Source organism: Pseudorca crassidens, chromosome 11 (genome assembly GCF_039906515.1).
Source record: "Pseudorca crassidens isolate mPseCra1 chromosome 11, mPseCra1.hap1, whole genome shotgun sequence".
Classification (NCBI taxonomy): Eukaryota; Metazoa; Chordata; class Mammalia; order Artiodactyla; family Delphinidae; genus Pseudorca; species Pseudorca crassidens.
The window spans coordinates 14,594,213-14,615,516 of NC_090306.1; the positions used below are offsets into that span (position 1 = coordinate 14,594,213).

General features: G+C 37.4%; 1 protein-coding gene across 4 annotated transcripts in view; it reads left to right on the plus strand.

Annotated features, from left to right (window-relative positions):
• PIK3C2G (phosphatidylinositol-4-phosphate 3-kinase catalytic subunit type 2 gamma) overlaps window positions 1–21,304 on the plus strand; it is a 328,047-nt gene that overhangs the window by 264,263 nt on the left and 42,480 nt on the right. The gene's annotated exons all lie outside the window — the stretch shown is intronic.

Below are 21,304 nucleotides of genomic sequence, written 5' to 3' on the forward strand. Positions count from 1 at the left end.
TCAATTAATTGTGCATTGAGATGGAATTGCATTTCAGAGGCAGAAGTCCTGTTTTCCCCTGCAGGTAAGTCTTACAATTTACTCAACATATTTGGAAGCAACAAAAATAAATATTAGGCAATAATAATGATCATGAGTTATCTAGCAGTTTCACTCTTATCTTTTAAAGCTCAATAATTATTCCAGCTCCCTCATGAAGTCTTCTTTTATTACCAGGATCCCAAACTAGACCAGCACAATTATTCACCCTATTCTCTGCCATATGTATGTTAATTCTAATTAATTTTTCTATCATCATCTCACCTAGATTGGCAGAGACTCTTTTTGAATGTCCCGTCAATCTTTTTTTTTTTTGACAGTTTAAAATATTACTTATTTTTTTGAGAGGCCTAGGTTTAATTACATGCTTGGGGATGGGTCTTTACCCATTTGTTCATCTCCATTTTTGCTTAAGTTATCTCTAGTTTTCTCTTATGTGAAGCCAAGAGCATCTCAGCCGTTAAAATATTAGAATGTCCTATCAATCTTAAGCATTCGTAATATAATTCCATTGCCAGTGGCCATCTAATACTGATACTGGTTTTTATCTCATATAAGATTTGCAAACCCATAATTTTCTAGAGCTTACCCCCCTTTCCTTTGCAGCTCCCTGTCTGAGTTTTATCCACATCCACCTTCCAATTCTCTGCCTTTAAGATTAGGCCCATCTGCTCATTACCTCTGCCTGTATCTGACATCCTAGATATTTAACCCTCATACAGAACAACAGTTCTGTACAGCCAGGTCAGGTCTTATAGTGTGACTATTTATTGTTACATATTTATTTTTGTGTCTGCCTTGTTTCTCCTGTTAGACTGAGAGTAACTTTAAATCAAGGACTCACTTCCCTACTATGCATTGCTCTATACTAACAAATCCTAATTTAATATATGAGAATTGTACCACTTTTATTCCCCACATTTTACTCATGTAACGTTACTCTCTAAGATGCTTTATATAGTCAATATATAACATATATATATGTTCAATATATAACATATATATATATAACATATATATATATATCAATATATAACATAAACAATATTAAGTAAGGTAATTTCTTACATTTTATAGCATGTATCTAAAGAAGAATAATGCCCACAATATAAAATATTTTTATTGTCATAATTTACAAATTATACAACAAATATCTTTTTAAAAAATATAGTATTAGCTGGGGAGATTTTCACAATCAATATTTATAAACTTGCATTAAACAGATTAAAAAACCCAATAATAATAAAGTTGCCAATTTCTAGAGGTGTCAAACTTTAAGAAAAAGCTACTAGATTGGCCTCTATTTTGTCATTAAAGGCCTTAAAGAAAATTCTTTCTCTGTGTTTCAAAAAGTAAACTGTGGATCACTATCAAGTTTTTAAATTTGGTGATTATTATAAGGTGTTTTAAAATACATACACACAAAAAATTTAGGATTCTTATTGTAAAAACTAAAATGGTTGCTTGAGAATTCTTTTTTTTCTGGTTTGCTTATATCTTACTACATCATACAATACTCAGGATTTGTTTCGTCACTGTTAATGAGCAAAAGATTTGATTCTCAATATTTTTAAATACAGGCTGCCTATGAAATACAGCTTGTTATCTTAAAACAACAGAACACACCTTCTAAGCAGGATATGCAAATCATTACAACAAACAAGGATTAGCAGGAAGTTGTTCCTTCTTGTATGCTTTAAATTATTTCCTCTTTCATACTTCTGAATTCTTAATGTTAATACTTTTGTCACAGAATATCAGTTGATTCTAAACAAGAAGCACAATATTATTCTAAGCATAATTCTTGTCAACTAGTTGAAACTTTGAGCTTATGTTGTTAAATGAGTAGAGGATAAAGTTATTCAAGTGTATTTAAATAATGGTTTAAATAGGATGACCTTAAGCAAAAATCCCAGACTTTACCATTTTACTACCACAGCTAATGAATTGAGAGTGGATTCTGGACACCTATGTATCTAGGCACATGACTTATAAAGATCATATTAGAAATCATTTATAGTCCTGCATCTGGGAGATATTCATATTCCTTTGCCTTTACTCACTAACTAAACGTGCCACGGTAGAACAACAGAAGAATTTATCTTTTTCACGTGCCAGCCAATCACTTCTCTCCTCTACTTAACACTTTTCCTTGGCTTCTCATTGCCTTTAGGCAAGGGCAACATCATGGGCTTGTAACCTATGCAGTCATACAAAGCACAGTGCTTAGAACAATCCTGCTGTCACTGTACTGAAATTCTTAACAATTTCTGTAAAAAGGGCTCTGAATTTTCATTTTCCTTTTTTTTTTTTTTTTTTTTTTGCGGTACGCGGGCCTCTCACTGTTGTGGCCTTTTCCGTTGCAGAGCACAGGCTCCAGACGCACAGGCTCAGCGGCCATGGCTCAGGGGCCCAGCCGCTCTGCGGCATGTGGGACCTTCCCGGACCGGGTCACGAACCCTTGTCCCCTGCATCGGCAGGTGGACTCTCAACCACTGTGCCACCAGGGAAACCCCTTCATTTTGCATTTTTATTTCACTGACCCCCACAAATTATGTAGCTTGCCCAGCTCTTTGGAAGAAGACCAAAATCCTCCTGATGCATCTCAGCAAAATCTGGCACCCACCAATTTCCCTTTCCAGTCTAATATCAGGTCCTTCCCCATCTTGATTCCTATCTTTTTCCAATTTTTCAACTAAGACAAGATCCTCAGTACCTCACAGATTCAATTTTCTCTGCCTAGATCACTTGACTCCTGTTCCACCTTCCCCATCATTTTTTTTTTTTTTTGCTACATTCATTGGAGTATAATTGCTTTACAATGGTGTGTTAGTTTCTACTTTAAAACAAAGTGAATCAGTTATACATATACATATGTTCCCATATCTCTTCCCTTTTGCGTCTCCCTCCCTCCCACACTCCCTATCCCACCCCTCCAGGTGGTCACAGAGCACCGAGCTGATCTCCTTGTGCTATGCGGCTGCTTCCCACTAGCTATCTACCTTACGTTTGGTAGTGTATATATGTCCATGCCTCTCTCTTGCTTTGTCACAGCTTACCCTTCCCCCTCCCCATATCCTCAAGTCCATTCTCTAGTAGGTCTGTGTCTTTATTCCTGTCTTACCCCTAGGTACTTCATGCCATTTTTTTCCTTAAATTCCATATATATGTGTTAGCATACAGTATTTGTCTCTCTCTTTCTGACTTACTTCACTCTGTATGACAGGCTCTAGGTCTATCCACCTCATTACAAATAGCTCAATTTCGTTTCTTTTTATGGCTGAGTAATATTCCATTGTATATATGTGCCACACCTTCTTTATCCATTCATCCGATTATGGACACTTAGGTGTCTCCGGGCTATTGTAAATAGACCTGCAACGAACATTTTGGTACATGACTCTTTTTGAATTATGGTTTTTTCAGGGTATATGCCCAGTAGTGGGATTGCTGGGTCATATGGTAGTTCTATTTGGAGTTTATTAAGGAACCTCCATACTGTTCTCCACAGTGGCTGTATCAATTTACATTCCCACCGGCAGTGCAAGAGTGTTCCCTTTTCTCCACACCCTCTCCAGCATTCACTGTTTCTAGATTTTTTGATGATGGCCATTCTGACTGGTGTGAGATGATATCTCATTGTAGTTTTGATTTGCATTTCTCTAATGATTAATGATGTTGAGCATTCTTTCATGTGTTTGTTGGCAGTCTGTATATCTTCTTTGGAGAAGTGTCTGTTTAGGTCTTCTGCCCATTTTTGGATTGGGTTGCTTGTTTTTTTGTTATTCAGCTGCATGAGCTGCTTATAAATTTTGGAGATTAATCCTTTGTCAGTTGCTTCATTTGCAAATACTTTCTCCCATTCTGAGGGTTGTCTTTTGGTCTTGTTTATGGTTTCCTTTGCTGTGCAAAAGCTTTGAAGTTTCATTAGGTCCCATTTGTTTACTTTTGTTTTTATTTCCATTTCTCTAGGAGGGGGGTCAAAAAGGATCTTGCTATAATTTATGTCATAGAGTGTTCTGCCTATGTTTTCCTGTAAGAGTTTGATAGTGTCTGGCCTTACATTTAGGTCTTTAACCCATTTTGAGATTATTTTTGTGTATGGTGTTAGGGAGTGATCTAATCTCATACTTTTACATGTAGCTGTCCAGTTTTCCCAGCACCACTTATTGAAGTGGCTGTCCTTTCTCCACTGAACATGCCTGCCTCCTTTATTAAAGATAAGGTGACCATATGTGCTTGGGTTTATCTCTGGGCTTTCTATCCTGTTCCATTGATCTATCTTTCTGTTTTTGTGCCAGTACCATACTGTCTTGATTACTGTAGCTTTGTAGTACAGTCTGAAGTCAGGTAGCCTGATTCCTCCAGCTCCGTTTTTCGTTCTCAAGATTGCTTTGGCTATTCGGGGTCTTTTGTGTCTCCATACAAATTGTGAAATTTTTTGTTCTAGTTCTGTGAAAAATGCCAGTGGTAGTTTAATAGGGATTGCATTGAATCTGTAGATTGCTTTGGGTAGTATAGTCATTTTCACAATGTTGATTCTTCCAATCCAAGAACATGGTATATATCTCCATCTATTTGTATCATCTTTAATTTTTTTCATCAGTGTCTTATAATTTTCTGCATACAGGTCTTTTGTCTCCTTGGGTAGGTTTATTCCTAGATATTTTATTCTTTTTGTTGCAATGGTAAATGGGAGTGTTTTCTTGATTTCACTTTCACATTTTTCATCATTAGTGTATAGGAATGCCAGAGATTTCTGTGCATTAATTTTGTATCCTGCTACTTTACCAAATTCACTGATTAGCTCTAGTAGTTTTCTGGTAGCATCTTTAGGATTCTCTATGTAAAGTATTATGTCATCTGCAAACAGTGACAGCTTTACTTCTTCTTTTCCAAATTGGATTTCTTTTATTTCCTTTTCTTCTCTGATTGCTGTGGCTAAAACTTCCAAAACTATATTGAATAAAAAGTGGTGAGAGTGGGCAACCTTGTCTTGTTCCTGATCTTAGTGGAAATGCTTTCAGTTTTTCACCATTGAGGACGATGTTGGCTGTGGGTTTGTCATATATGGCCTTTATTATGTTGAGGAAAGTTCCCTCTATGCCTACATTCTGCAGGGCTTTTATCATAAATGGGTGTTGAATTTTGTCAAAAGCGTTCTCTGCATCTATTGAGATGATCATATGGTTTTTCTCCTTCAATTTGTTAATATGGTGTATCACGTTGATTGATTTGCATATATTGAAGAATCCTTGCATTCCTGGAATAAACCCCACTTGATCATGGTGTATGACCCGTTTAATGTGCTGTTGGATTCTGTTTGCTAGTAGTTTGTTGAGGATTTTTGCATCTATGTTCATCAGTGATATTGGCCTGTAGTTTTCTTTCTTTGTGACATCTTTGTCTGGTTTTGGTATCAGGGTGATGGTGGCCTCGTAGAATGAGTTTGGGAGTGTTCCTCCCTCTGCTATACTTTGGAAGAGTTTGAGAAGGATAGGTGTTAGCTGTTCTCTAAATGTTTGATAGAATTTGCCTGTGAAGCCATCTGGTCCTGGGCTTTTGTTTGTTGGAAGATTTTTAATCACAGTTTCAATTTCAGTGCTTGTGATTGGTCTGTTCATATTTTCTATTTCTTCCTAGTTCAGTCTTGGAAGGTTGTGCATTTCTAAGAATTTGTCCATTTCTTCCAGGTTGTCCATTTTATTGGCATAGAGTTGCTTGTAGTAATCTCTCATGACCTTTTGTATTTCTATAGTGTCAGTTGTTACTTCTCCTTTTACATTTCTAATTCTATTGATTTGAGTCTTCTCCCTTTTTTTCTTGATGAGTCTGGCCAATGGTTTATCAATTTTGTTTATCTTCTCAAAGAACCAGCTTTTAGTTTCACTGATCTTTGCTGTTGTTTCCTTCATTTCTTTTTCATTTATTTCTGATCTGATCTTCATGATTTCTTTCCTTCTGCTAACTTTGGGGTTTTTTTGTTCTTCTTTCTCTAATTGCTTTAGGTGCAAGGTTAGGTTGTTTATTCGAGATGTTTCCTGTTTCCTAAGGTAGGATTGTATTGCTATAAACTTCCCTCTTAGACCTGCTTTTGTTGCATCCCATAGATTTTGGGTCGTCGTGTCTCCATTGTCATTTGTTTCTAGGTATTTTTTGATTTCCTCTTTGATTTATTCAGTGATCACTTCCTTATTAAGTAAGTATTGTTTAGCCTACATGTGTTTGTATTTTTTACAGATCTTTTCCTGTAATTGACATCTACTCTCATAGCATTGTGGTCGGAAAGATACTTGATACAATTTCAGTTTTCTTAAATTTACCAAGGCTTGATTTGTGACCCAAGATATGATCTATCCTGGAGAATGTTCCATGAGCACTTGAGAAAAATGTGTATTCTGTTGGTTTTGGATGGAATGTCCTATAAATATCAATTAAGTCCATCTTTTTTAATGTATCATTTAAAGCTTGTGTTTCCTTTTTATTTTCATTTTGGATGATCTGTCCATTGGTGAAAGTGGGGTGTTAAAGTCCCCTACTATGAATGTGTTACTGTTGATTTCCCCTTTTATGGCTGTTAGTATTTGCCTTATGTATTGAGGTGCTCCTATGTTGGGTGCATAAATATTTACAATTGTTATATCTTCTTGGATTGATCCCTTGATCATAATGTAGTGTCCTTCTTTCTCTCTTCTAATAGTCTTTATTTTAAAGTCTATTTTGTCTGATATGAGAATTGCTACTCCAGCTTTCTTTTGGTTTCCATTTGCATGAAATATCTTTTTCCATCCCCTCACTTTCAGTCTGTATGTGTCTCTAGGTCTGAAGTGGGTCTCTTGTAGACAGCAAATATATGGGTCTTGTTTTTGTATCCATTCAGCCAATCTGTGTCTTTTGGTGGGAGCATTTAGTCCATTTACATTTAAGGTAATTATCGATTTGTATGTTCCTATTCCCATTTTCTTAATTGTTTTGGGTTCGTTTTTGTAGGTCTTTTCCTTCTCTTGTGTTTCTTGCCTAGAGAAGTTCCTTTAGCATTTGCTGTAAAGCTTGTTTAGTGGTGCTGAACTCTCTCAGCTGAACTCTCTCAGCTTTTGATTGTCTGTAACGGTTTTAATTTCTTCATCAAATCTGAATGAGATCCTTGCTGGGTAGAGTAATCTTGGTTGCAGGTTTTTCTCCTTCATCACTTTAAATATGTCCTGCCAGTCCCTTCTGGCTTGCAGAGTTTCTGCTGAAAGATCAGCTGTTAACCTTATGGGGATTCCCTTGTGTGTTATTTGTTGTTTTTCCCTTGCTGCTTTTAATATGTTTTCTTTGTATTTAATTTTTGACAGTTTGATTAATATGTGTCTTGGCATATTTCTCCTTGGATTTTTCCTGTATGGGACTCTCTGTGCTTCCCGGACTTGATTAACTATTTCCTTTCCCATATTAGGGAAGTTTTCAACTATAATCTCTTCAAATATTTTCTCAGTTCCTTTCTTTTTCTCTTCTTCTTCTGGAACCCCTATAATTCGAATGTTGGTGCGTTGGATGTTGTCCCAGAGGTCTCTGAGACTGTCCTCAGTTCTTTTCATTCTTTTTTCTTTATTCTGCTCTGCAGTAGTTATTTCCACTATTTTATCTTCCAGGTCACTTATCCGTTCTTCTGCCTCAGTTATTCTATTGATCCCATCTAGAGTATTTTTAATTTCATTTATTGTGTTGTTCATCATTGTTTGTTTCATCTTTAGTTCTTCTAGGTCCTTGTTAAATGTTTCTTGCATTTTGTCTATTCTATTTCCAAGATTTTGGATCATCTTTACTATCATTATTCTGAATTCTTTTTCAGGTACACTGCCAATTTCCCCTTCATTTGTTAGGTCTGGTGGGTTTTTATCTTGCTCCTTCATCTGCTGTGTGTTTTTCTGTCTTCTCATTTTCCTTATCTTACTGTGTTTGGGGTCACCTTTCGGCAGGCTGCAGGTTCGTAGTTCCTGTTGTTTTTGGTGTCTGTCCCCAGTGGCTAAGGTTGGGTCAGTGGGTTTTGTAGGCTTCCTGGTGGAGGGGACTAGTGCCTGTGTTCTGGTGGATGAGTCTGAATCTTGTCTTTCTGGTGGGCACGTCCACGTCTGGCGGTGTGTTTTGGAGTGTCTGTGGACTTATTATGATTTTAGGCAGCCTCTCTGCTAATGGGTGGGTTTGTGTTCCTGTCTTGCTAGTTTTTTGGCATGGGATGTCCAGCACTGTAGCTTGCTCGTCGTTGAATGAAGCTGGGTGCTGGTGTTGAGTTGGAGATCTCTGGGAGATTTTCACCGTTTGATATTATGTGGAGCTGGGACATCTCTTGTGGACCAGTGTCCTGAAGTTGGCTCTCCTTCCTCAGAGGCACAGCACTGACTCCTGGCTGCTGCACCAAGAGCCATTCATCCACACGGCTCAGAATAAAAGGGAGAAAAGGTAGAAAGAAAGAATTAGTAGAAGTAGAAAGAGAGAAAGAAAGAAAGAAAGGGAGGGAGGAAGGAAGGAAGGAGGGAAGGAAGGAAAAAAAGAAAGGAGATAAAGTAGAATAAAGTAAAGTAAGATAAAATATAATAAAGTTATTAAAATAAAAAAATAATTATTAAGAGAAAAAAAAGAAAAAAAATTTAAAAACAAACATAAAAACCCAGACGGATAGAACTCTAGGACAAATGGTGGATGCAAAGCTATACAAACAAAATCTCACACAGAAGCATACACATACACACTCACAAAAAGAGGAAAAGGGGAAAAAATCATAAATCTTGCTCTCAAGTCCACCTCCTTAATTTGGGATGATTCATTGTCTATTCATGTATTCCACAGATGCAGGTACATCAAGTTGATTGTGGAGCTTTAATCCGCTGCTTCTGCGGCTGCTGGGAGAGATTTCCCTTTCTCTTCTTTGTTCTCACAGCTCCCAGCTTTGGATTTGGCCCTGCCTCTGCGTGTAGGTCGCCGGAGGGTGTCTGTTCTTCGCTCAGACAGGACGGGGTTAAAGGAGCCGCTGATTCCGGGGCTCTGGCTCACTCAGGCTGGAGGGGAGGGAGGGGCACGGAGGGCGGGGCGAGCCTGCGGCAGCAGACGCCAGCGTCACGCTGCACCAGCCTGAGGCGCGCCGTGCGTTCTCCGGAAGGAGTTGACCGTGGATCCCGTGGCCCTGGCAGTGGCGGGGTGCACAAGCTCCCCAGAAGGAGGGTGTGGGTAGTGACCTGTGCTTGCACAAAGGCTTTTTGTTGGCGGCAGCAGCAGCCTGAGCGTCTCATGTCCGTCTCTGGGGTTTGCGCTTTTAGCCGCGGCTCGCGCCCGTCTCTGGAGCTCCTTTAAGCAGCTCTCTTAATTCCCTCTCCTCGCGCACCAGGAAACAAAGAGGTAAGAAAAAGTCTCTTGCCTCTTCGGCAGGTCCAGACTTTTCCCTGGACTCCCTCCTGGCTAGCCGTGGTGCACTAACCCCCTGCAGGCTGTGTTCACGCTGCCAACCTGGCGCTGCAACCGAAGCCCGAGCCTCAGCTCCCAGCCCCGCCCGCCCCGGCGGGGGAGCAGACAAGCCTCTCGGGCTGGTGAGTGCCGTTCGGCCCTGATTCTCTGTGCGGGAATCTCCCCGCTTTGCCCCCAGCACCCCTTTGCTGCGCTCTCCTCCGCGGCCCCGAAGCTTCCCCCTCCGCCACCCGCAGTCTCCGCCTGAGAAGGGGCTTCCTAGTGTATGGAAACCTTTCCTCCTTCACAGCTCCCTCCCACTGGTGCAGGTCCCGTCCATATTCTTTTGTCTCTGTTTATTCTTTTTTCTTTTGCCCTACCCAGGTACGTGGGGGGTTTCTTGCCTTTTGGGAGGTCTGAGGTCTTCTGCCAGCGTTCAGTAGGTGTTCTGTAGGCGTTGTTCCACGTGTAGATGTATTTCTGGTGTATCTGTGGGGAGGAAGGTGATCTCCACCCATTTTTTTTTTAATAAGGAAGTTTTTGCTATTTGTCACATGTTTATTTATTTATTTATATTTTGGCTGCGTTGGGTCTTCGTTGCTGTGCATGGGCTTTCTCTAGTTGTAGCAAGCAGGGCCTACTCTTCATTGTAGTGCACGGGCTTCTCATTGCGGTGGCTTCTCTTGTTGCAGAGCAGGGGCTGTAGGCACCCAAACTTAAGTAGTTGTGGCACGCAGGCTCAGTAGTTGTGGCTCGCGGGCTCTAGAGTGCAGATTCAGTAGTTATGGCGCACCGGCTTAGTTGCTCCCCAGCACGTGGGATCTTCCAGGACCAGGGCTTGAACCCATGTCCCCTGCACTGGCAGGCAGATTCTTAAGCACTGCGCCACCAGGGAAGTCCTCCCCATCATTTTTTTTTTTAACATCTTTATTGGAGTATAATTGCTCTACAATGATGTGTTAGTTTCTTTTGTATAACAAAGTGAATCAGCTATACGTGTACATATATCCCCATACCTCCTCCCTCTTGCGTCTCCCACCCACCCTCCCTATCCCACCCCTCTAGGTGGTCACAAAGTACCGAACTGATCTCCCTGTGCTATGCAGCTGCTTCCCACGAGCTATCTATTTAACATTTGATAGTGTATATATGTCCATGCCACTGTTTCATTTCATCCCAGCTTACCCTTCCCCCTCCCTGTGTCCTCAAGTCCATTCTCTACATCTGCGTCTTTATTCTTGTCCTGCTCCTAGGTTCTTCAGAACCATTTTTGGTTTTTTTTCTAGATTCCATATATATGTGTTAGCATATGGTATTTGTTTTTCTCTTTCTGACTTACTTCACTCTGTATGACAGTCTCTAGGTCCATCCACCTCATTACAAATAACTCAATTTCGTTTCTTTTTGTGTCTGAATAATATTCCATTGTATATATGTGCCACACCTTCTTTATCCACTCATCTGTCGATAGACACTTAGGTTGCTTCCATGTGCTGGTTATTGTAAATAGGGCTGCAATGAACATTTTGGTACATGACTCTTTTTGAATTATGGTTTTCTCAGGGTATATGCCCAGTAGTGGGATTGCTGGGTCGTATGGTAGTTCTATTTTTAGTTTCTTAAGGAACCTCCAAACTGTTCTCCACAGGGGCTGTATCAATTTACACGCCCACCAACAGTGCAAGACGGTTCCCTTTTCTCCACACCCTCTCCAGCATTTATTGTTTGTAGATTTTTTGATGATGGTCATTCTGACTGGTGTGAGGTGATACCTCATTGTAGTTTTGATTTACATTTCTCTAATGATTAGTGATGTTGAACATCCTTTCATGTGTTTGTTGGCAATCTGTATATCTTCTTGGGAGAAATGTCTATTTAGGTCTTCTGCCCATTTTTGGACTGGTTGTTTGTTTTTTTGATATTGAGCTGCATGAGCTGCTTGTATATTTTGGGGATTAATCCTTTGTCAGTTGCTTCATTTGCAAATATTTTCTCCCATTCTGAGGGATGTCTTTTGGTCTTGTTTATGGTTTCCTTTGCTGTGCAAAAGCTTTGAAGTTTCATTAGGTCCCATTTGTTTACTTTTGTTTTTATTTCCATTTCTGTAGGAGGTGGGTCAAAAAGGATCTTGCTGTGATTTATGTCATACAGTGTTCTGCCTATGTTTTCCTGTAAGAGTTTGATAGTGCCTGGCCTTACATTTAGGTCTTTAATCCATTTTGAGTTTATTTTTGTGTATGGTGTTAGAGAGTGTTTTAATTTCATTCTTTTACATGTAGCTGTCCAGTTTTCACAGCACCACTTATTGAAGAGGCTGTATTTTCTCCACTGTATATTCTTGCCTCCTTTATCAAAGATAAGGTGACCATATGTGTGTGGGTTTATCTCTGGGCTTCCTATCCTGTTCCATTGATCTATATTTCTGTTTTTGTGCCAGTACCATACTGTCTTGATTACTGTAGCGTTGTAGTATAGTCTGAAGTCAGGGAGCCTGATTCCTCCAGCTCCATTTTTCTTTCTCAAGATTGCTTTGCCTATTCAGGGTCTTTTGTGTTTCCACACAAATTGTGACATTTTTTGTTCTAGTTCTGTGAAAAATGCCATTGTAGTTTGATAAGGATTGCATTGAATCTGTAGATTGCTTTGGGTAGTAGAGTCATTTTCACAATGTTGATTCTTCCAATCCAAGAACATCCTCATCATTTTTTGCATCCTTCAGATCTCATCTCAATTGCCTTTGCTATATAGTCCTGTAATGTTTTTTCCTCAAGATATGTATTGCAATGATATCTATGTTATGTGCTTCTTTGTAGGCTAAAAACCCATGAACACATAATCCTTGTCTGTATGGCTCAACCTTGTAACCCCAGTGCCTAGCACAGTGTCTGGCCTTCTCTACATGCTCATAAAGAATTACTGAACAAATAACTGATGATAGAAAGAACAATAATGGGGGATATGTTAATATTCTCTGCCAAGGTAGCTTGCCATTTTTATAGAAAGGACAAGAGAGAAGAAATCAAAACCCAAATTTATGCTACTTCTCTCACACTCACCATTTTATGTGGAGAAGCCCTCGCACAAGGAACTCCATGCTTCCCAACCACTAGAATTCTCTTGAAGTATCGCCTGGAAAAAAAAATCTGTAAGTAAGTTACTGCATTAAATATTACAGACACCAGACCCAACCAGGGCACTAACCAGAAAGTTGATAGATCTTGTATATTCTTTAATGACAGACTGTTTAAACTCTCCACAAATTAATATGGCCCTCATGCCAAATAATACCTCCAGGAAAATAAAAATTATCCACCAGTACACAACTCTGACACACAGAAGATTGATTTTTGTTAAGATATAGAAACAATACCATAGGTAATGGAGTAGAACATCATCAAAGACAACAGTTGCCAGCGTTAAGAGGATGAATTAATGAGCTTGTTTAGACTCCATTGATAATTACAAATGATGGCAAACAGGAGCTTTCAATCATTACCTCACATCACTACCTCTCCTTTGAGATGTTAATTTAAAAGGGAGCTTGAAGCCATGCAGTCTCCATGGCAGAGTCTCTCTGGTTAATGTTCTAGCTACTTGCTGTGGCAAAGCCCAGACCAATTATCTGTAAGTTGAAGTATGTTATCCAGGTTTTCAATTGAAATTTTAATGATATGGAAGGACAAGAGGTGATGGGTTAGGACTACTTGGAAATAAATGCTTGTATTAAGTTGTTTTTCAAATTTTCAATTTAAAATATGCATTTTGCTATACTATATCATATAATCTCATGTTTCTAATTAGAAGATTATTTTAGATTTTTACTTGTGGCTGATGTGAGAAGGAAAAGATAAAAAAAAGATGAGAGTTAGAGGACTTTCTCTAATTACCCCATGTCTAATAGCTGGGTGTCAAAAGATATCACTTAAAGTCTAACAAATCAAGCAATAAAAAAATCTTAGCATATGTAATATTAGTGTTAGATAAACACTGAAAAAGATCACAACATTGAATATATCAAAAATTGGGTGGTAGATCAAAGTAGATGAGAAAGATTATGCACACTAATTTTATCTTTGTTTCTATTAGGAAACAAATATTGTGAAAAGAATATTAAATAAAAGTAACCACTAGAGCAAAAATTAAAGCTTCCCTAAGTATCATAAGTACATAAAAATAAAAACAAATTACTTTGTGAAAGGCTTTCTTTAAAAACCATGAAAACAAAAATGTTCTATTTCTTTAATAACTTAAAACAATATGAACAAAGAGAAAACCTATCTATTATATCAATAAGTATAAATAGGCTTAACTCATCTATTAAGAAAATTCCAACTGGAGTGAAAGTGAAAACCATAACTCTATATTTAATGTAAAAACACACTTAAATCACTTTAAAGTGATTTTAAAAGATTGAAGATTAAAATAAAGGCATAGGTATATTAGGCAATGCAAGGACATGGAAACCAGAAGTCACAGTCTTATATAAAAAAGGTGGAATTTGGTCCCAAAAGCCTTGAATTAAACAGGAATGGAACTTAACTATAACAAGTACAGTTCTCAATAAAGATATAAGCAGTTATGACAGCATACAAATATGACAGCAGCATGTATAAAATGGAAATTATGGGACATACAAGGAGAAACACACAAAAACAAACTAGTAATAGGATATTCTAATTTGCTTCTCTTGATTTATGAAAGACTGAGTAGAAGAACATAAGTGACACATAGAAAAACTAAATAGTAAAATTAATAAGGCAAATTTTGTTAATTTGTATCAAACTCTTTATCCTAAAAATAGAGAATATAGCTTATTTTCAAGTGCCCATGGAACATTCATGAAAATAGATTATATATTAGGTCACAAAGGAAATTTCAATATATCCTCAAAAATAGAAATAGTATGACATAGTCTCTAATCATGAGACAATACAGTGAGAAATCAATGGAAAAATTCAGAAAGCTAAAAGATACTTAAATTTGGAGATATAAAAAATTTAACTCTCTTGAACATCTCTTGGGTCAAAAGGACTTATAAATCAAAATCGCAAAATTTCCAAAGAAGGGCAATAATGAAATACCGCATCTCAGAAACCATGAGAGAAAGATAAAGCAATGCTCAGAGGGAAATTGGAACAAGAGGCACAAAACAAACTAAAGGGTGACAAAAAGAAAAACATGGATAAAGATAAAAGTAGATTTATGATTTAGAACACAGAAAACGGTAGATTAAATAAATCTGGAAGTTAAAAGTAAACAATAAAATAAATAAGCCACTAGCTAATCTAATCAAAAGAATGGAGGCAAATGCAAATACACAAAATACAATAGGAGAAGCAAGAAGTAACCATAGAAAGAGATGAAATTGAAGAGTAGTAAGAGACTTTGTTCAACTTTAAAAAACTAAATTTGTAAATGTCTGAAATAGGTAGTGTTCTAGGAAAACACAATTTACCCCAGAAAAGATCAAAGTAGATAGAATAAATAGAAAAAGTTTCAAAAAGCAACCGATGAAACAGTACCAAGTTCTGATGATTTCCAGAGGGACTATGCCAAACTTTTAAAAAGCAGATAATTCCACTGTTATTTAAACAATTCCAGAACAGAGAAAAGTAAGGTAAATTTTCTGTATTACTTTTATGAAGCAAATAAAGTAGTTATGCCAGTAGCTTCAATGATTACAAGGATTGCAAAAAAAAAAAAAAGGAATCACAGGTTAACCTCACTTTTGAATATAATGGAAAATTCTAAATAAAATATTAACCAAATTAATCCATCAGCACACTAAAGGAATATAATTCACCATGACCATAAATGCCAGAACATTTCAATGCTGGTAATGCACATAGTATATAATACACATTACCATATTAATAGATTTAAGGAGAAAATAGCATGGTCTTCATTACAGACACTGAAAAGGCTTTTGATAAATTTCAATAAACTTTCCTGATAAAACACTCAAATAAAAATAAATGGGTAATGCCTTAACAGGAGAAAATGTATCTATCTTGGCTATCCAAAGCCCACATCAGGCATGCAGAGAAATAGTGGAAAAATATTTCCACTAGAGTATAAAATAAGGCACTATGCCCTTGAGCATCACGATTACATTACATTGTGCTGAAAATATTAGCCAACATGTGATTCCTCCATCCCCTCTTTTGAAGGTCTTTGCTCTAAATTTGCCTTTTCAATGAGAAGTACCCTGATCATCGCATCTAAAACTGCAATCTGCCTCGTATTCTGGAAGGTCCCAGTGCCTTCATCCTGTTGTGGTTTTTTTCTTATCATTAATCATATTCAGCATATTATAAATTCTACTTATTTATTATGTTTATTGCTTTTTTAATATCTCCCCCAATACTATAGAATTGCCAAGAGGGGGATTTTGTCTAATATGTTCCAAAGGCCTAGAACAGTGCCTTGTCCATAATAGGTCAATAAATATCTGTGAACTAACTAAGTTATTTTAAATAGAAAAAAATTAGAAGCATAAACTTTGGCAAAGAGAAGACAAAATTAATTACTGGTTGCCAGTAATATGATCACATACCTAGAAAAATGAGAATCAACTAAAAATCTATCACAAATGATGAAATTCAACAAAGGTATCAGGTACCAACTTCATATATAGATATCTATTGCATACATATATATATATGTATATAAAATATTGTTACATATATGTAATAACTAGTTAGAATATATAATAGCAGAAAGATCCCCATTACAATGGCAGCAAAAAAAAACCCAGAAAACCAAACCAAAACAAAACAAAAAAACCCTAGGAATAAATTTAACAGGAAAAGTACCATACCAAATGAAGAAAACTTTAAAACACTATTGAAAGATGCCTTGAACGAATGGAAAGATATAGCATACTTTGGGTAGGAAGATTCAACATCATAAAGATGTCAGATATTTCCAATTTAATTTTGAAGTATAAAATTTTAAACGACAAACAGATTTAAGTATTTTTTATTGAAGTATAGTTGATTTAAAATATTATATTAGTTTCATGTGTATAGCATAATGGTTTAATATTTTTATAGATTATACTCCATTAAAAGTTATTACAAGATAATGGCTTTAGTCCCTGAGCTATATAACGTATCTTTGTTGCTTCTCTATTTTATACATAATAGTTTGTATCTCTTATCCCATACTCCTATCTTGCCCCTCCCCTTTTCCCCCTCCCCACTGGTAACCACTAGTTTATTTTCTGTATCTGTGAGTCTGTTTCCGTTTTGCTATATACATTCTTTTGTTTTACTTTTTAGACTCCACATATGAGTGGTATCATACAATATTTGTCTTTATTTGATTTATTTCACTAAGTATAATATTGTCTATGTCCATCCATGTTGCTGCAAGTGGCAGAATTTCATTCTTTTTTATGGCTGAGTAGTATTCCATTGTGTGTGTGTGTGTGTGTGTGTGTGTGTGTATGTGATTGTGTGTGTGTGTGTGTATATATATACACCACATCTTCTTTATCTTCTTTATCCATTCTTATGTTGATGGACAGTTGAGTTGCTTCCATGTGTTGGCTCACGTACTACTGCCAAGAACATTGGAATGCATGTATCTTTTTGAATTAGTGTTTTTGTTTTCTCTGGTTATATACCCAGGAGTGGAATACTGGATCATATGATAGTTCCATTTTCAGTTTTTTGATGAATCTCCACAGTTTGCCATAGTGGCTATACCAATTTATGTTCCCACCAACAGTGTATGAAGGTTCCCTTTTCTCCATGTCCTCGCCAACATTTATTATTTGTAGACCTTTTGATGATAGCCATTCTCTCAGGTGTGACGTGATGATATCTCATTGTTGTTTTAATTTTCATATCTCTAATGATTAATGATGTTGAGCATCTTTTCATGTGCCTGTTTGCCATCTGTGTGTCTTTTTTGGAAAAATGTCTATTCAGACCTTCTGCCCATTTTTTAATCAGGTTGTTTTTTTGATATTGAGTTGTATGAGCTGTTTATGTTATTTTGAGTATTAACCCCTTATCAGTCATATCATTTGCAAATATTTTCTCCCATTCAGTAGGCTGCCTTTTCGTTCTGTCAATGGTTTCCTTTGCTGTGCAAAAGGTTTTAAATTTAATTAGGTCCCATTTGTTTATTTGATTTCTTTTGGCTTAGGAAACAGATCCAAAAAAATATTACTACACTTTATGTCAGAGAGTGTTCTACCTAAGTTCTTTTCTATGAGAGTTATTGTTTCACATCTTACATTTAGGTATTTAATCCATTTTGAGTTTATTTTTGTATATGGTGTGAGGAAATGTTCTAATCTCATTCTTTAACATGTATCTGTCCAGTTTTCCCAGCACCACTTATTGAAGAGAGTGTCTTTTCTCCATTGTATATTCTTGCTTCCTTTATCGTGGATTAATTGATCACAGGTGCATGGATTTATTTCTAGGCTCTCTATTCTGTTCCATTGATCTGTGTGCCTGTTTTTATGCCAGTACCATGCTGTTTTCATTACTGTAGTTTTGCAGTATAGTCTGAAGTCAGGAAGTATGATTCCTCCAGCTTTGTTCTTTTTTCTCAAGATTGCTTTAGCAATTCAGGGTCTGTTGTGGTTCCATATGAATTTTAGGATTATTTGTTCTACTGCTGTGAAAAATGTCATGGGTGTTTTAATAAGGATTGCATTAAATCTCTAGATTGCTTTGGATAGTACAGCCATTGTAACAATATTAATTCTTCCAATCCAAGAGCATGAGATATCTTTCCACTTCTTTGTATCACCTTCAATTTCCTTCATCAGTGTTTTATAGTTTTCAGAGTATAGGTCTTTCACCTCCTTGGTTAACCTTATTCCTAGGCGTTTCATTCTTTTTGATGCAACTGTAAATGGGATTTTTTTTTTAATTTTCATAGTTCATTTTTACTATATAGAAAAGTAACACATTTCTGTATATTAATCTTATATCCTGCAACTTTGCTGGATTTATTTATTAATTCTAATAGTTTTTGGCTGTAGACTTTGGGTTTTTCTATATAAAGTATCATATTATCTGCAAATAGTGACAGATGTACTTCTTCCCTTCCAATTTGGATGTCTTTTATTTCTTTTTTCTTGTCTGATTGCTGTGTCTAGGGCTTCCAACGCTATGTTAAATAGAAGTGGTGAGAGTGTCTTGTTCCTGATTTTAGAAGAAAAGTTTTCAGCTTTTCACCATTGAGTATGATGTTACTTGTGGGTTTGTCATAAATGGACTTTATTATGTTGAGATATGTTCCCTCTCTACCCACTTTGATGAAAGTTTTTATCATGAATTGATGTTGAATTTTGTGAAATGTTTTTTCTGCATCTATTAAGATGCTCATGTAATTATTATCCTTCCTTTTGTTAATGTGGTGTATCACAGTGATTGATTTGTGAATGTTGAACCATCTTTGTACCCCTGGAATAAATCCAACTTGATCGTGGTGTATCATCCTTTTTATAGATTGTTGGATTCACTTTCCTAGTATTTTGTTGATTTTTGCATCTACAGTCATCAAAGAAATTGGCCTGTAATTTTCTTTTATTGTAGTGTCCTTGTCTGGTTTTCATATCAGGGTAATGGTGGCCTCATAGAATAAATTTGGGAGTTTTCTGTCCTCTTCAATTTTTTGGAATAGTTTGAGAAAGATAAGTAGTAGTCATTCTTTATATGTTTTGTAGAATTCCCCTGTGAAGCCATCCAGGACTTTTGTTTTCTGGGAGGTTTTTAATTACAAATTCAATTTCACTGCAGTGATTGGTTTGTTCACATTGTCTATTTTTCTTGATTCAGTCTTGACAGGTTGTATGTTTCTAGAAATTTGTCCATTTCTTCTAAGTTATCCAATTAGTTGGCATATGACTGTTGGTAATATTTTCTTTTGATTTTTTTAAAATCTGTGGTATCAGTTGTTATTTCTCTTCTTTCATTTCTTATTTTGTTTATTTGGGTCCTCCCTCTTTCCTTCTTGGTGAGCCTGGATAAATGTTTATCAATTTTGTTTATCTTTTTAAAAAACTAAGTCTTGGTTTCATCGATCACTTAATGCTTTCTTCTGTATCACTTAATCTGCTATTCATTCCTTCTATTGTGTTTTTTAATTTAAGCTATTGAATTCTTCATTTCTGATTTTTTAAAAAATATTTTCTGGTTACTTGTTAAAATTTTCACTGTGTACATGTATTTACCCTAATCCAATTAACATTTTTATTGCAAATGCTTTGAATTCTTTATCTAGTAAATTGTTTATTTCTGTTTCATTATTTGTTTCTTCAACCGTTTTCTCTTGCTGTTTCAATTGAGAGCAGTTCCTTTGCCTTTTCATTTGCTTAACTTTCTCTGCCTCTATGAATTTAGATGAAACAGTTACCTGTTGCAGTCTTGAAGGGCTGTCCCTATATGGGAACATCCCTATACATACTGTATGTGCCCAGTACCTTTAGTGGGAGAGCTGGATTTGACATGGATGCAAATCACATCTTTCCTCAGGCTGTGCTGACAGCTACCCCCTTGGTAGAGGGTGGGCTGGAAATGGAGGGTCTTAAAGCTGGAGTCGAGTGTGAAAAAAAATGACAGGTGCCTTTAAGTGTGGGTTTTCCCCTAGCCCCACACTGGAACCCTTGCCCCAGAGTGAGGGAATGTTGAAGCAAGGGGGCCCACGCAGGCTGTCAGCTTGTGTCGGCCACAGCAGAGGTCCAAGCTGTCTCTGCTGCACTGACTGTGCAGGCACCTGCAATTTTTTCCCTCACTCGGCTCAGGTGCAGCCTTAGGTGCAAGTCTTCGTCATCCTTCTCAATCAGTCACTGTCACCAGCCTCCACCACCCTCCTTTCCACTGTGGAGCCACAGCACAGGACAGGCAGGGCCTGTGTAGACTCTCAACATGTACCAGGGCGTGAGCTGTGGTGGAGTGGCTGCTCTCAGAGATCTGGGCTGCTTGTGATGTGCTTCTTGAGTAAGCACAAATCATGGCCACTGCCATTCCACCCAGGCTTGCCCAAGCTCTGCGTAGTCTCTGTATCCCTCAGTTGTGTCTTATCCCCAGTATTGGTTGCCCCAGATTGAATACCACACCGTGATGTGAAGTGAATGGGGCTGGAGTGTTCACTTAACTTGAGCTGGGGCATGCACCAAGGTGGTTGCAGGAAACCCAGCAACCACTAGATCTTTCTGCCCTTCTTGGGGTCAAGCCAGCATGCATGTGCTCCTCAGGAGCAGAATCCAGGCTTCTCACAGCTCCCCTGTTAGTTCCAGTGGTCCTCCAACCAGCCAAGAGGGCACTTCTCCCCTGTACAGGACCCCAGGACTGGGGTGCCCAATCTGGCTCTCACTGCTCACTCCCCAGGGCAGGTGTCTGCCCAAGAATCCTCCCTTTTCTTCTGGGCACCTCTCAGGGACAAAGATCCCAACCCAATTGCTTTTCTTTCCTTCATACCTGATTACATGTATATCTTTCTTACAGCCTTGGTTGTACAGGAGTCCTCTGCCAATTAGTTTTCAGTGAGAATTGTTCCACATATAGATGTATTTTTGATGTGTTCATGTCGGGAGATGAGCTCCACATCCTCTTACTCCACCATTTTGACTGATCTCCAACAGATTTATTTTTATTTAAATAAACTAATTATACAGTTCATAAACAAAAATTAAGAAAGAAAAGCCAGGAAAAATTAGCAAAACAAAGAGGTGAGTTTAGCCTTATCAGATATAAAAACTCATTACAAAGCATCAATAATTAAACAGTGCAGGTGTCAGTGCATAAGTAGATGAGCAAGTAAAACATAATGGAATGTCCATAAACAGAGTCAGATATATTCAGGAATTTAATAGTTG